Source organism: Lithobates pipiens, unplaced genomic scaffold, assembly GCF_037356315.1.
Source record: "Lithobates pipiens isolate NorthernLeopardFrog02 unplaced genomic scaffold, aLitPip1_a1.2 Scaffold_30, whole genome shotgun sequence".
NCBI classification, from domain to species: domain Eukaryota; kingdom Metazoa; phylum Chordata; class Amphibia; order Anura; family Ranidae; genus Lithobates; species Lithobates pipiens.
The window spans coordinates 33,902,678-33,917,685 of NW_027507791.1; the positions used below are offsets into that span (position 1 = coordinate 33,902,678).

Below are 15,008 nucleotides of genomic sequence, written 5' to 3' on the forward strand. Positions count from 1 at the left end.
CACGTGTCTTATTACCTACCCTCTGCCACCCCCACGTGTCTTATTACCTACCCTCTGCCACCCCCACGTGTCTTATTACCTACCCTCTGCCACCCCCACGTGTCTTATTACCTACCCTCTGCCACCCCCACGTGTCTTATTACCTACCCTCTGCCACCCCCACGTGTCTTATTACCTACCCTCTGCCACCCCCACGTGTCTTATTACCTACCCTCTGCCACCCCCACGTGTCTTATTACCTACCCTCTGCCACCCCCACGTGTCTTATTACCTACCCTCTGCCACCCCCACGTGTCTTATTGCCTACCCTCTGCCACCCCCACGTGTCTTATTACCTACCCTCTGCCACCCCCAAGTGTCTTATTACCTACCCTCTGCCACCCCCACGTGTCTTATTACCTACCCTCTGCCACCCCCACGTGTCTTATTACCTACCCTCTGCCACCCCCACGTGTCTTATTACCTACCCTCTGCCACCCCCACGTGTCTTAGTAACCTACCCTCTGCCACCCCCACGTGTCTTATTACCTACCCTCTGCCACCCCCACGTGTCTTATTACCTACCCTCTGCCACCCCCACGTGTCTTATTACCACCAACGTAAATCTCCAGCTGACCCCATCAAACGCCTTTTCTGCGTCCGTACTTAAAGATACTCGGGGTTTATGTTTGGTTGGAAAAGTGAACCAAGTTCAGTACTTTGATTACATTATCTCTCGCTTCACAGAGGGGCAGATTTATTATTATTATTATTATTGTAAAGAGTTAGATATAAGGTCAGGATTATTGATTATTTATTTATTTGTTAGGGTGTTACTACTACTACTACTCCTACTAATACTACCTACCCCTGCTCATATTAATCCTACTCCTACTGATCCTATCTATACTACTACTACTCACACAGCTACTACTACCACCACTCATACTAATAATACTACTCTTACTACTACTAATCATTCTACTACTACACATTCTACTACTTCTACTCATACTACTACTACTCACACTACTAATCATTCTACTAGTACTCATGCTACAAATTATTCTACTACTCATATTACTACTATGTATACTACTACTCATACAGTTACTACTGCTACCACTCGTACTAATAATACTACTCTTACTACTTCTACTCATACTACTATTAATCATTCTACTACTACTAATCTTACTACTACTACTACACATTCTACTACTTCTACTCATACTACTACTACTCACACTACTAATCATTCTACTACTACTACTCATGCTACAAATTATTCTACTACTCATACTACTACTATGTATACTACTACTCATACAGTTACTACTACTATCCCTGCTCATATTACTAATACTCCTACTAATACTACCTACCCCTGCTCATATTTATACTACTCCTACTGATCCTATCTATACTACTACCACCACTCATACTGCTACTACTACTACTACTCATACAGCTACTACTACTACCACTCATACTAATAATACTACTCTTACTACTTCTACTCATACTACTACTACTTATTCTACTACTACTCCAACTACTAATCATTCTACTACTCATACTAATCTTACTACTACACATTCTACTACTTCTACTCATACTACTTCTACTCACACTACTAATCATTCTACTACTACTATTCGTGCTACAAATTATTCTGCTACTCATACTACTACTACTGTCCCTGCTCATATTACTACTACTCCTACTAATACTACCTATACTACTACCACCACTCATACTACTACTACTACTACTACTACTACTACTACTACTACTCATACAGCTATTACTACTACCACTCATACTAATAATACTACTTCTACTCATACTACTACTACTTATTCTACTACTACTCATCATTCTACTACAACTACTCATACTAATCTTATTACTACTACACATTCTACTACTTCTACTCACTCTACTAATCATTCTACTACTACTACTCATGCTACAAATTATTCTGCTACTCCTACTACTACTATCTCTGCTGATATTACTACTACTCCTACTACTACTACCACTGATACTACTACCACTCATAATACTAATAATTTTACTACTACTCGTACTACTACTAATCATGCTAATAATTCTACTCCTACTACTTCTACTCATTATACTACTACTTCTCATACTACTACTATTGCTCATTCTACTTTTACTACTACTAGTAGATTCCTCCAGATGAAGCTAAGTGTGAGGTGGTGAAACTAGTAGAGGTGGAGCCTGGCGGTGGAATCTTATCACAGACGAGTGAGATCTTATGATGTATCATATATGCTATTAAGTTTTTCTATACATGTGAGTTGTGTAGTAGGTGGGGGGAGGGGATGACTTGTAAATCTCTAGTATACGGCACTATTGGAGGCACTTTCTTCTTTTCCATGTCCTGTAGTAACCATCGATGGCCACTGGGGGTTGAATTGGATGCGAGTTGGAAGCAGCGCAGTGGAAGGAATCTCTATCACTTCTCTACCAGTATTTGGGTTTTTGAAGGTCCAACTAGGAGTCAGCGAGGAGCAGTGGAGATTTCCCCGAAAGGATTATTGCACATAGTTGTGTTTGACCCCCTCAGGGTCTTGCAAGGAGGTGAGTGACTACTACATGTGGTGGTGGGAGCACTATACACATAGAGCTTGTGTGGAGTAAAGAAATACTTTACATCTCTCTGTGTGACAACAGAGGAAATCATCACTTTATCATTGGACTTTTATTTCACCTCAATAACTTTTCTCCATTATTATTATTATTATTATTATTATTATTATGATGTGTTGTGTATTTGTCATGTATTGATGCAGCTCTGTCATATTTATATGTAATCACTTCTCACCCCCCATATAGCAAAATGACGGCGGCAAAGTGGTTGTAATATCCTGACCGGACGTCACATGACCTGATCAGGATATTAAGCCGCTGCGCACCCCCGGGGGCAGGGCATTGCGGCGATCGTTGTCAGTCTGACCCCCCGCAACTGCGATCTCAGTAAAGAGTCTCCGATGGAGATTCTCTACCATGTGATCAGCCGTGTCCAATCACAGCTCATCACAGTGTAAATAGGAAGAGCCGGTGATCGGCTTTTCCTCACTGGTGTCTGTCAGATGTGAGTAGAGGAGAGACGATCGGCTGCTCCTCTGACAGGGGGATCGATTATCAGCACAGCCCCCCGGAGGATGCCCACACTGGACCACCAGGGATGTCACCAGACCACCAGGAGATGCCCAGCACCAGGTATGCCCCCTAGACCACCAGGGATGCTAGCCAGTGCCCATTATGAATGCCAATCAGTGCTCACAATGGGCATCACTGATTGGCATGCATTATTGTTTGGCACTGATTGGCATCCATCCCTACCAAACTTTAAATTACAATGCCGTCTATCAGTGCCCATCCATGCCACCTATCCATGCCAATCCGTGCCACCTATCCATGGCAATCCGTGCCACCTATCAGTGCCTATTTGTGACACCTATCAGTGTCTGTGTTGCATATCAGTGCCACCTCATCGGTGCCCATCAGTGCCGCCTTATCAGTGCCCGTCACTGCAGCCCCGTCAGTGCCCATCAGTGAAGGCGAAAACTTACTTATTTACAAAGTTTTGAAACTGAAACAATAAAAAACATTTTTTTTTCAAAACTTTCGGTCTTTTTTTATTTGTTTAGGAAAAAATAAAAACCACAGAGGTGATCAAATCCCACCAAAAGAAATCTCTATTTGTGGGAAAAAATTATAAAAATGTAATTTGGGTACAGTGTAGCATGACCGCGTAATTGTCATTCAAAGTGCGACAGCGCTGAAAGCTGAAAATTGGTCTGGGCAGGAAGGTGTAGAAGTGCCCCTCGGTATTGAAGGGGTTAATTCTTGTTATTCCCGGGGGGGGCACTTTTAGTGACAGCAGCATTTCTGGTTGTTGTTACTTCTATGTGTATGTTCCTACATAATAGCGCACAACTAGCTTGTAAATTTACTTATACTACTCCTCCACCTCATACTACTACTCCTTATACTACTACTATTCATACTCCTCATACTACTATTACTCCTTATACTACTTCTTCTTTTTTTTTTTTAACCAATAATTTTTATTCAAATTTTCAGAATTACAGAGTATAAAATAAGCAAATTGACTTTCATGCATATTAGTCATTCAATCAGTACAAGTAGGAGACTTTTTAGACTTATCTAGGTAACAACGTTTTAACATCCATATAACAAGAGTGTGATCTATCGATACAGCATATTTCCACTCAGGCATCTACGCTGAAGTCTGGGTCTGTGCTACTCCCCCACCGGAGGTGCCCCTTCCGGGAGCTAGCTGCACCCCCGGGGGAAGAGGCACACGAGACCTTTTGCAAAATCCCGTGTTGCACAGAGACCAATCAATTGTATTTCCATTTCCAAAAGGTTGTAACAAGTGTTCCAACTGTACCAATGCCAACACTCCATAATATCTCCTGTACATCCAAAAGAAAGTCGTGAACAAAAAGAAGAACAGAAACAAAAACCAAAATCGGGGAGGGGGAAGGGAAAGGAAAGGTAGGAAGGAACCTAATACTCGGTCCCATAGCAGGAGATTATCGCTCAACCAGAGTTTTGCATTTATTCATTTGTTTTAGGAGAGGAAGATTTAGTATACCAGTCACTGTAGAACATTAGCCTTGTACCAGTCACACCAGGGTTGCCAGTTGTTTTGAAAGGCAGTACGTTTTCCTGATGACGATGCCAAGATAAGTTCGTAGGCATAATGGGTAGCGAGGGATCTAATAAGCTCTGAGATCTCCGGGGGATGAGGTGCTTTCCAAATCCTGAGAAGCACCAGTCTAGCTGCTAAAAATAGATGAGTTACAAACTGTCTAAGTGAAGGGGGATCTCTTCTATTCCTATGTTAAGCAAGGCCAAGGCAGGCGTAGGGGGAATTGTAATACCTGTTACTTGTCGAAAAATCACGAATATTCCCGTCCAATATTTAGCTAGTTTACTGCATGACCACAGTACATGAAAAATGGTGCCAGTTTGGGAGCAGTTCCTCCAACAAAGTGGCGATATCGAGGAGTTAAACTTGGCAAGACGGTATGGAGTTAGATACCACCTTTGCGTAGTTTTATGTGCTAGCTCCCAGAGGGAGGTACATCTGGTGGTGGCATATGTGTGGTGGATAGCTCTGCCCCATTGATCCTCAGAGATAGAGACCCCAAGGTCTCTTTCCCAAGCCAGCATGGGCCCAGTCTTTTCTAGTAGTGATTTGTCATTTAAGGTGTCATAGAACAGGGAGATTCCACCTTTTTTCTCATTTCCGGTACTAAGATATTGTTTAACTCGCCAATAGACTACGTAAGGGGGAATATATTTACTAGTGAGATAAGATTGCACTCGGTAATGAGTGAAATACTCTGAGTGAGGTAGACCGTATTCCTCCTGCAACTGCGCAAAAGGCTCAAGTCGGGATCCCCTAAATAGGTCCTGAACCCATTGAATTCCCAAATTATTCCAACTATTCAGGGACATTTCGGGGATTAGCAATGTTAATATTGATATAGGTACTGGGATTAAAGAGGTTTTGCTACTACGCGGGTGTGTGGAAACTAATAGTTTCCAGGAGTTCAAGGATGCCAATACAGGGAGTGGAAGGCCTTTCGGTACCCGTGCTAAGTGTGGGAATGCTAGTGCAAAGTTGAGTAAATTGCCACCTGGAACACTTTGCCGCTCTATGTCTCCCCACAACGAGGAAGGCCTGGCAGCAAACCAGTCCCTCAATTGTGCTAGGATAGCTGCTCTGTGATAGTCCACTAATACAGGCAGGCCTAGGCTGGTTTTGCTCAATTTCTTGAAAGCACTTCTAGCTTTTTTACCTTCCCAGAGAAATCGTGATAGCATAGCCTGTAGTTTACTAAAAAATGTATTAGTAACCGGAATGGGTACAGTGCGAAAGACATAGAGCAGCTGGGGTAGTAGTTGCATTTTAAACGCCGCTAGGCGCCCTGACCAGGAGAGAATATGCTTGCTAAATGAAAGAAGACCCAACCTCAGTTTGTCAACAAGAGGGACATAGTTGGCTTTGAAGAGTTGTTCAGGAAAAGGGGTTAGAGTTGTCCCTAGGTAAGATATCCCGGAGTCTTGCCAAATAAAAGGGTAGCTAGTCTGTAAAATGTTCCTTTCGTGAGGGGAAATTCCCAGGTCAAGAACATAAGATTTGGTTGTATTTACTCTATAATATGAGATTTTGCTAAAATGCTCCAGAGTTCTGGCGACGTGCATCAGTGAGGTTGATGGTTTAGTAAGCATTAGGATCACGTCATCAGCGAAAAGGCCTATGACGTGTTTGCGACTATTCACCTCGAACCCACATATCCTAGGGTCCTGTCTGATGCACGCCGCCAGAGGCTCGATTGTCATATTAAAAATCAAAGGGGATGATGGGCATCCCTGACGGGTACCATTCGTGATCTGAAGGGAGTATACCCTAGCCGAAGGAGAGGAATAAAGAGCCAATATTGCTGATAAAATATGGCCAGTAAATCCAAATGATCTCAACACCTCATCCAAATATCCCCAATGTACTCGGTCGAATGCCTTCTCCGCGTCCAAAGCAAGGAGCAGAGAAGGCGTTCGCCGAGCCCGTGCTAAGTCAATAATATTTATAATCCGCCTAGTGGCGTCCGATGACTGCCTCCCCTTAGTAAAACCAGATTGGTCAGCATTGATAAGATTAGGTAGCATCGGCATCAGGCGTAGTGCAAGCATTTTAGCATATATCTTTAAGTCATTATTCAGCAAGGATATGGGCCTAAAGTTTTGAGGTACCTCCGGGGCTTTGCCCGGCTTGGGTAGTGTAACTATAATAGCTTCCAACATCTCCGGCGGGAAGAGAGCAGAGGCAGCGGCATTCTCATAGACCCTAAGAAGGTGAGGGACGAGGACCATCTTAAAAGTCTTGTAATAGTCCCCAGTCAGCCCATCGGGCCCTGGTGATTTATTGCTTGGTAGCGTGTCTATGGCCCTATACATCTCAGCGATCGTGAAAGGCAGATTTAGACCATCTAATTGTTCAGTAGAAAGAGTAGGAAGTTTTGCATGTGCTAGGAAATTTGTTATGTCTTCCTTGGAAGGTTGTGGAGTAGAGCTATCATTGCTCAAATTGTACAGGGAATCATAATAGTCACTAAAAGAATCAGCAATCTGTTGGGGATCGAATACTTTGATGTTAGTCTTAGGATTAAATAAATAGGGAATTTTTGATTTAAAACGCTGTCCCTGAAGTCTACGCGCCAAGGCCTTCCCAGCCTTGTTGCCCGAGGAGTAGAAGGACAATTTGAGTCTCCTCTCCACTTGTTCAAATTTCTGTAGTAACATAAGTCTAAGTTCATGCCTCAGATGACTTAAAGCGGAGGTCCACCCTAAAATGGACCTCCGCTCATCGGAATCCCCCCCCCCCTCCGGCGCCACAATCGGCACCTTTCAGGGGGGAGGGGGGTGCAGTTACCTGGATAATCCAGGTAACTGCACCCACTTCCGGGCTAGCTGTCTGCGGAACGAGCGTAGGTTACGCCCCCGTTCCGCAAGCGCCCCGCTGCCTGCTGGGAAACACACAGCTCCCAGAGGCAGCGGGGACCGTCCGGATTGCGCCGCGCGGCTCGCGCATGCGCAGTAGGGAACCGGGAAATGAAGCCGAAAGGCTCCATTTCCTGATTCCCATACCCAAGATGGCGGCGGGACCCGGCAGCCGAGCAAGCGATCGGCTTCGGGTGCCGACATCGCGGGCGCGCTGGACAGGTAAGTGTCACTATTTAAAAGTCAGCAGCTGCAGTATTTGTAGCTGCTGGCTTTTAAAAAAAAAAAAAAAAACGCGGAGTCCCGGTGGACTCCCGCTTTAAGGCAGTATGATGAGCCGGAGAGGGGTTGGATTTGTGTAGGCTCTCTAGTGCGGCGATTTTGTTCAGAAGGTCGTCTGTCTGCCTCTGCCTCTTCAACCGCGCCCCCTGCTGGATAAAAATGCCACGGATAAACGCCTTATGGGCGTTCCATATTATATCAGGAGAGATCTCAGGGGTAGAATTAAACCGAAAAAACTCGGAAAGGTGGTCCTCAAGTAGGCGTTTGGTAGTAGGATCTTGAATTAATCGGGAATTAGATCGCCACAAATAAGCGGCATTAGGGGGACTATTATCTGCAATGGTGACCAGCACAGATGCATGGTCCGACCAGGTGATTGAATTTATTTTAGTATGTGTAATATTTTGGAGGAGCCACCTGTCCGAGAGGAAGAGATCAATCCTCCTATAAGAGCGATGCCTATGAGAGTAGAAAGAATAATCCCTCTCATCGGCATGTCTACAACGCCATACATCAAAGATATCGTTCTTACGCAGAAAGTTGCACAGAGACTGAGGTCTCCTGGTGGTAGTGCAAGTTGAGGCCATCTTTGGGTCTGGTGCACATCAGTAAGGCCCCTTGTTTAATTTTGCATATTTTGTTCATAAGTCTGTTCAAAAAGCGGATCTGGCGTACATTAGGAACATAAACATTTACCAGCGTGTAGCGGGTGTTATTAATATCGCATACCAATATGATGAAGCGACCATTCGGGTCCGTAATTTCCTGATGCAGTAGAAAAGAGACAGTATCTCTAATGGCTACCATAGTTCCTCTTTTCTTCTTCTGTGCGCTGGATAGGAAGTAGTGCTGGAAGCCACTGGCTGTGCACTTGGGAGGGGAGTCCCTGTGGAAATGCGTCTCTTGGACGCAGAGAACGTCGCATTTTGATAGTCTAGCCTCTTTCCACAAAGAAAATCTCTTTGCCGGGTGGTTCAAGCCGTGGGCATTAATTGTCAAAATATTAACAGGCATTGCGTCTATGAGGCTGGAAGCTAATCCTGAGGAGACAATGATACTCACAGCACAGCTTGACCCGGTATATCTGTGAAAAGTAGAGGAACGGGTGCGATGAGTGGGATGTCACCTCCAATTCTCCTTCGCGAAGAATGCGTTTTGATGACTTAGGATTGACGGTTTCTAGACGTTGGGATATTGCTGAAATCTCCTGGCGGGAAAAACAGAAAAGGGAGAAAACTTCCAAAACAGAAACAAAAACTGGGTAAAAGGAGGGTCATCATAACCCGTGTGCAGATTATATCTGCTCAAGTGAGTGGGGTCTGTATTGACCAAACAAAGCGCAGCTCCATCAGGCGGGCCCCATTAGGGACTAGATAAAGTAGCACAGCGGCCGCCAACAGGCAGCAAGACCGAAAAAAAAAACAAAAAACAACAGCATAGTACAGCTACTCGACAAATGGTCGACCCTTAGGGCCGTGAGCGGCAGGAGACGGAGAGGAGTCGTCTGGGAGGATATTCCATTTTCTAAGAAGTTGGAGACCTTTATCAGGTGAAGAGATCACGTAATTAGACCCATCCCTGTTCACAACTAGCTTGGTAGGAAATCCCCACTTGTAGTTGATGCTGTGGTTCCTCAAAACCTTGGTGATATTGTTCAAGTTTTTGCGTAACTGCAGAGTGTGTTGCGAGAGGTCTGCATAGAATTGTAGACTAGGAAATTCCGTGTTTCGGTGTTCCCCTCGCCTGGTGAGTTGCATGAGGCGATCTTTTTGGTTTGGAAGAAATGCATGCGGAATAAGACATCCCTGGGGACATTTTCCGGAATAAAGGAGGGCTTAGGGATACGGTGTATTCTGTCGATGGACATCTCTATTGGCGAAAGATCCGGCATGAGAGTGGTTAACAGGTTGGTAACATAGGGACGCAGGTCTGCCGGGGGTTACCGACTCGGGGATACCCCTTAGCTTCACATTGTTTCTCCTGGCCCTGTCCTCCAAATCCGCCAATTTGGCTTTAATCCAATTCTGATCCTCCTCGACTGAGTCTTGGGCATCGATCAGGTCGTTAATGGTGGTGGCGTATTCCCCCATTTTATTTTCAACATGGCTCACTCTCTCACCCACCTCTTTGAGTTCTGTGCTGAAACTTCGCATAGAGGACATCATATCCGTGTGTATAGTACTGCGCAAAGAGATGAGCATGTCCTTAAGAGTGGTATCCAGAACAGGCTGGTTAGTTGTAGGAAAGGAGGTGATGGAATCATGTAGTTCTCTGGTGTCTTCCTGAGAGTCAATGGGGGATCTCACCTCATGCTGCTGCGGTGTGTCCGAACAATCCCTTCTGCTCCTGGCCTTGGCTGGGCTCCTACTCAGCGGGGTCACCAGGGGAGAGCTCACCGCTGGTGTGGGTCTGTTTCTCCTGCTGCTCCAAGGCACTGTGCGATAGGAACGGAGTGGAGGACCCACCGGCGCCATCTTTGCCATGCTGTCTCGGCGGCTGCATGAAGTAAGCCGTCAGTTTTCTAGGCTTCTTCTCCGCTCTTTTTCTCCTGAACATGTCGGCGGGTGTTGCCCGAGGCGAACCGCCGCTATGGGACCGCAAACTGTGGCCGCTGTGCTCCGTGAGCCGCTCGGTATGCCCGCTGTGTGCCGGAGCTCTGATGCTAAGCTGCCATCTTGGCTGCGGTCAAGCCACGCCCCCGACTATATACTACTACTTCTTATACTATTACTATGCATACTCCTCATACTACTATTACTCCTTATACTCCTACTACTACTCTTTATACTACTACTACTCATACTACTACTTATACTACTACTACTCCTTATACTATTACTACTCATACTACTCCTTATACTAATACTACTACTACTACTACTACTCATACTACTCCTTATACTACTACTACTCCTCATACTACTACTCATACTACTCCTTATACTACTACTATTCGTACTCCTCATACTACTATTACTCTTACTACTCCTTATACTACTACTACTACTACTGCTATTCATACTCCTTATACTACTACTACTACTGATACTACTACTACTCCTTATACTATTACTACTCATACTACTCCTTATACTACTACTACTCCTCATATTACTACTCCTCATACTACTACTCCTTATACTACTACTACTACTTATACTACTACTAATCATACTACTACTCCTTATACTATTACTACTCATACTACTCCTTATACTACTACTAGTACTCATCATACTACTACTAGTACTCATCATACTACTACTACTACTCCTACTACTACTCCTTATACTACTATTACTACTCATACTACTCCTTATACCCATACTCATACTACTACTACTCATACAACTCCTTATACTGCTACTACTCATACTACTCCTTATACTACTTGCACTCGTACTACTACTCATACTACTAATCCTTATACTACTACTACTCCTCATACTAATTCCTTATACTCCTACTCATACTACAACTCCTTATACTACTCCTACTACTTATACTATTACTACTCATACTACTACTACTCATACTACTCCTTATACTACTACTAGTACTCCTCATACTACTACTACTACTCATCCTCATACTACTACTCATACTACTACTCCTTATACTATTACTACTCATACTACTACTACTACTCATCCTCATACTACTACTCATACTACTACTCCTTATACTATTACTACTCATACTGCTCCTTATACCCATACTCATAATACTAGTACTCATACTACTCCTTATACTGCTACTACTCATACTACTCCTTATACTACTTGCACTCATACTACTACTACTACTCATACTACTAATCCTTATACTACTACTACTCATACTAATTCCTTATACTCCTACTCATACTACTACTCCTTATACTACTGCTACTACTTATACTACTACTACTCATACTACTCCTTATACTACTACTAGTACTCCTCATACTACTACTCCTTATACTATTACTACTCATACTTCTCCTTATACCCATACTCATACTACTACTACTCATACTACTCCTTATACTGCTACTACTCATACTACTCCTTATACTACTTGCACTCATACTACTACTACTACTACTCATACTACTAATCCTTATACTACTACTACTCATACTAATTCCTTATACTCCTACTCATACTACTGCTACTACTTATACTACTACTACTACTCATACTACTACTTCTTTATACTACTCCTACTACTACTCTTTCAATGCTACTTTCAGTAGTGTGAATCTCGTACACATGATGTGAACCCCAGACTGTCGGGGTGAATGGGGGATGGGCGGTACTCCTAGTTGTAAGGAGGGAGGATGACAGTAGAGAGAATATAAAGGGGTGATTGATATCCATTTATAAATGGCGGCAGAACCAGCAGAATATCGGATCGTCATATCGGTTTCAATAATTAGACAGGAAAACTCGTCTGTTGGACAAAGATGAAGCAGCCAATCAGGACACTCGGACAGCCCCCGCCGGGGACAGACACTCCCACCTACTCCAAATATGGAGACCAGAGAAATCTAAATCAGAGAAGAGAGGGGGGAGGGGAAACAGCCCAAGACGTCGGTCTAAGAGCCCCGCCCCCGATTCACACTCTTCAGTCATTGGACGGTTGGGGGGATTGTTGCACAGAAGAGCCCCAAACATTTTATATAGTCAGTATTTTTAAAGATAAGGGGAAGGGAGAAAGGGGCTGGAGGGTAACCAACCCCCGGGACTTGTAAGACGGTACCAAATATAAAGGCAAGATAATCACGTGCCAAGAATAAAATCAATACAATTTTATTAAGAATACAAATACATAAAACATTTCCTAAAAGAAGGAGTATGGATGTATATAACAACTACTGGAGTACAAGAGATGGTAGAGAATCACAGATCACCATACATCTTACCAAACTTGTACATAAGGACGCTGCATTTTTCTCTACATGTTTCGCTCTCTTGAGCTTCTTCAGGATATTGCAGCGTATACAGTTACAAAGAAAAACTAGAAAATAGAGTAATGATAGAAAGAACAAAAAGTATAGGTTTAGGCCAAAAAAAGGGGCAAAACATGGGGACATACCTGAAAAGTGTCAGAGATATAAATGTTTATGCCTGTAGAGGGCAGTGTACCTCGAAGGGGTGGGAATATTGTCAGATGGGATTTATAATCGGCTCCTCTGAGTAAATGATTGGCCTATAAAGGTTGAAGGCAAAAAAGGGTTTTTAATGATATTCTATCTGTTTGATAGAAACCAAACAAGTTCTCCGGCATAATTGGATAAACTCTTTGTATTCAAAAAGGGCCGACATACAAAAATAGCCCCCAGTGTATTTTCTATAAAGTTCTAAACGGAACCTTTCCCCAGGAAATGAAGAGAGACGGTAACACTCCATCCAGGCTGCTCCAAAAACTCAAGTAGATCCTTCTCCGTCAATTGCCAAATGGCCAATGGCAGTGAAGGGGTTTAAATCTCTTGGCTCCAAACCCGGCGGCGTCTGACGTCCCCGCCGGGCTGCGGGCGTGTTTTTACAGAGGATTCCCCTTGATGTGAGAGATTTCATTACTGCGCATGCGCGAACGACGTAGCTCGCGTCATTATGGCGCATCGGCCATTTTTTTCGAATGATGGCAAACATTTAGGTGTCGCCCACCTCTGTGTTTGCTGCGCCTGCGCGGACGACGAAAGACACGTCGTTCTCACGCCAGCGGCCATGATGGAGAATGGCAGAAATGCCCATTCATATACACAGACAGGGAAAAAGTGCTGATCACAGGGAAAGGCGGAACGGCGAGGTGACGCCAACGTCGCCCATCATTCCCAGAGCTCCAAATGATGGACAGAAGGAAATCAGCAAAGTGGGCGAGTGAATCCTCAATTTACAAAAAGGGGCAAGTTTGCAAAAGTCGCATCGGCCAAACAACTCGTTAGCAAATCCTGCCCCAGGGCGCCCCCTACAGACTGCCTTAAGGGGGTAGCAAAAGAAAGATCCTCGTGCCGAAAAAAATATTCATTCAAAATGAAAGTTGCTTAAATAAAAGCACTCAAATAGTAATGTAAGAAGAGAGTCTGTTGTTGGAAAGTATGATCCGACTAAAAAATAATAAAATAAAAGCATGGTGACCCCCAACAGGGCAACGCGGCCATAAGGGAAAAGACACCGATAGAAGCAGAAAGAAAAACAAACAGAAAAGGAAAAACAAAAGCAGAAGCAGAAGCTTCCCTTCTTTATATAAATGTCATGGCTCCCCTATAAGAAGGGCTTGAAACTAAACGCATCATTTAAACCTGGAGACCGAGTGGCCCCCAGATTACATATCCACCTGGTTTCCCGTTGTAATAGAGTACGGTTGTAGTCACCACCCCTCCCCCCCGGGGGGGACATGTTCTAATGCAAAGAAGTGCATGAAATTGTCATTGAATTGATGATGTGACCAAAATGTCCACTGATGGGAGTCTCCATCTTCTTCCCCCGTACCAGAGACACATGGGCCCCGATACGGGGGGGAGGGACGTTTGGTTTTGCCCATATAAAAGCCATTACATTGGCACCATAATATATACTATGCCAATGGACTGACAGGTAACTGTGAATTGAGGTTTGAACACATAACCATTGGGTAGTAGAAGAGATTCACAAGCAATGCAAATACCTGCAAAAGCCACATCTGTGGCAAGGTGCCCATCCTTTACGTTTTTTACCAATCACCGGGGGAGGGGTAAAGTGACTCTGAGAATCTTTTAGAGGACTGTAGAAGATGTGGCTTTTGCAGGTATTTGCATTGCTTGTGAATCTCTTCTACTACCCAATGGTTATGTGTTCAAACCTCAATTCACAGTTACCTGTCAGTCCATTGGCATAGTATATATTATGGTGCCAATGTAATGCCTTTTATATAGGCAAAACGAAATGTCCCTCCCCCCCCCCCCCCGTATCGGGGCCCATGTGTCTCTGGTACGGGGGAAGAAGATGGAGACTCCCATCAGTGGACATTTTGGTCACATCATCAATTCAATGACAATTTCATGCACTTCTTTGCATTAGAACATGTCCCCCCGGGGGGGAGGGGTGGTGACTACAACCGTACTCTATTACAACGGGAAACCAGGTGGATATGTAATCTGGGGGCCACTCGGTCTCCGGGTTTAAATGATGCGTTTAGTTTCAAGCCCTTCT

General features: G+C 44.1%; 1 protein-coding gene across 1 annotated transcript in view; it reads right to left on the reverse strand.

Annotated features, from left to right (window-relative positions):
* Positions 1–15,008, reverse strand: part of LOC143942156 (uncharacterized) — a 1,285,630-nt gene that overhangs the window by 573,897 nt on the left and 696,725 nt on the right. The gene's annotated exons all lie outside the window — the stretch shown is intronic.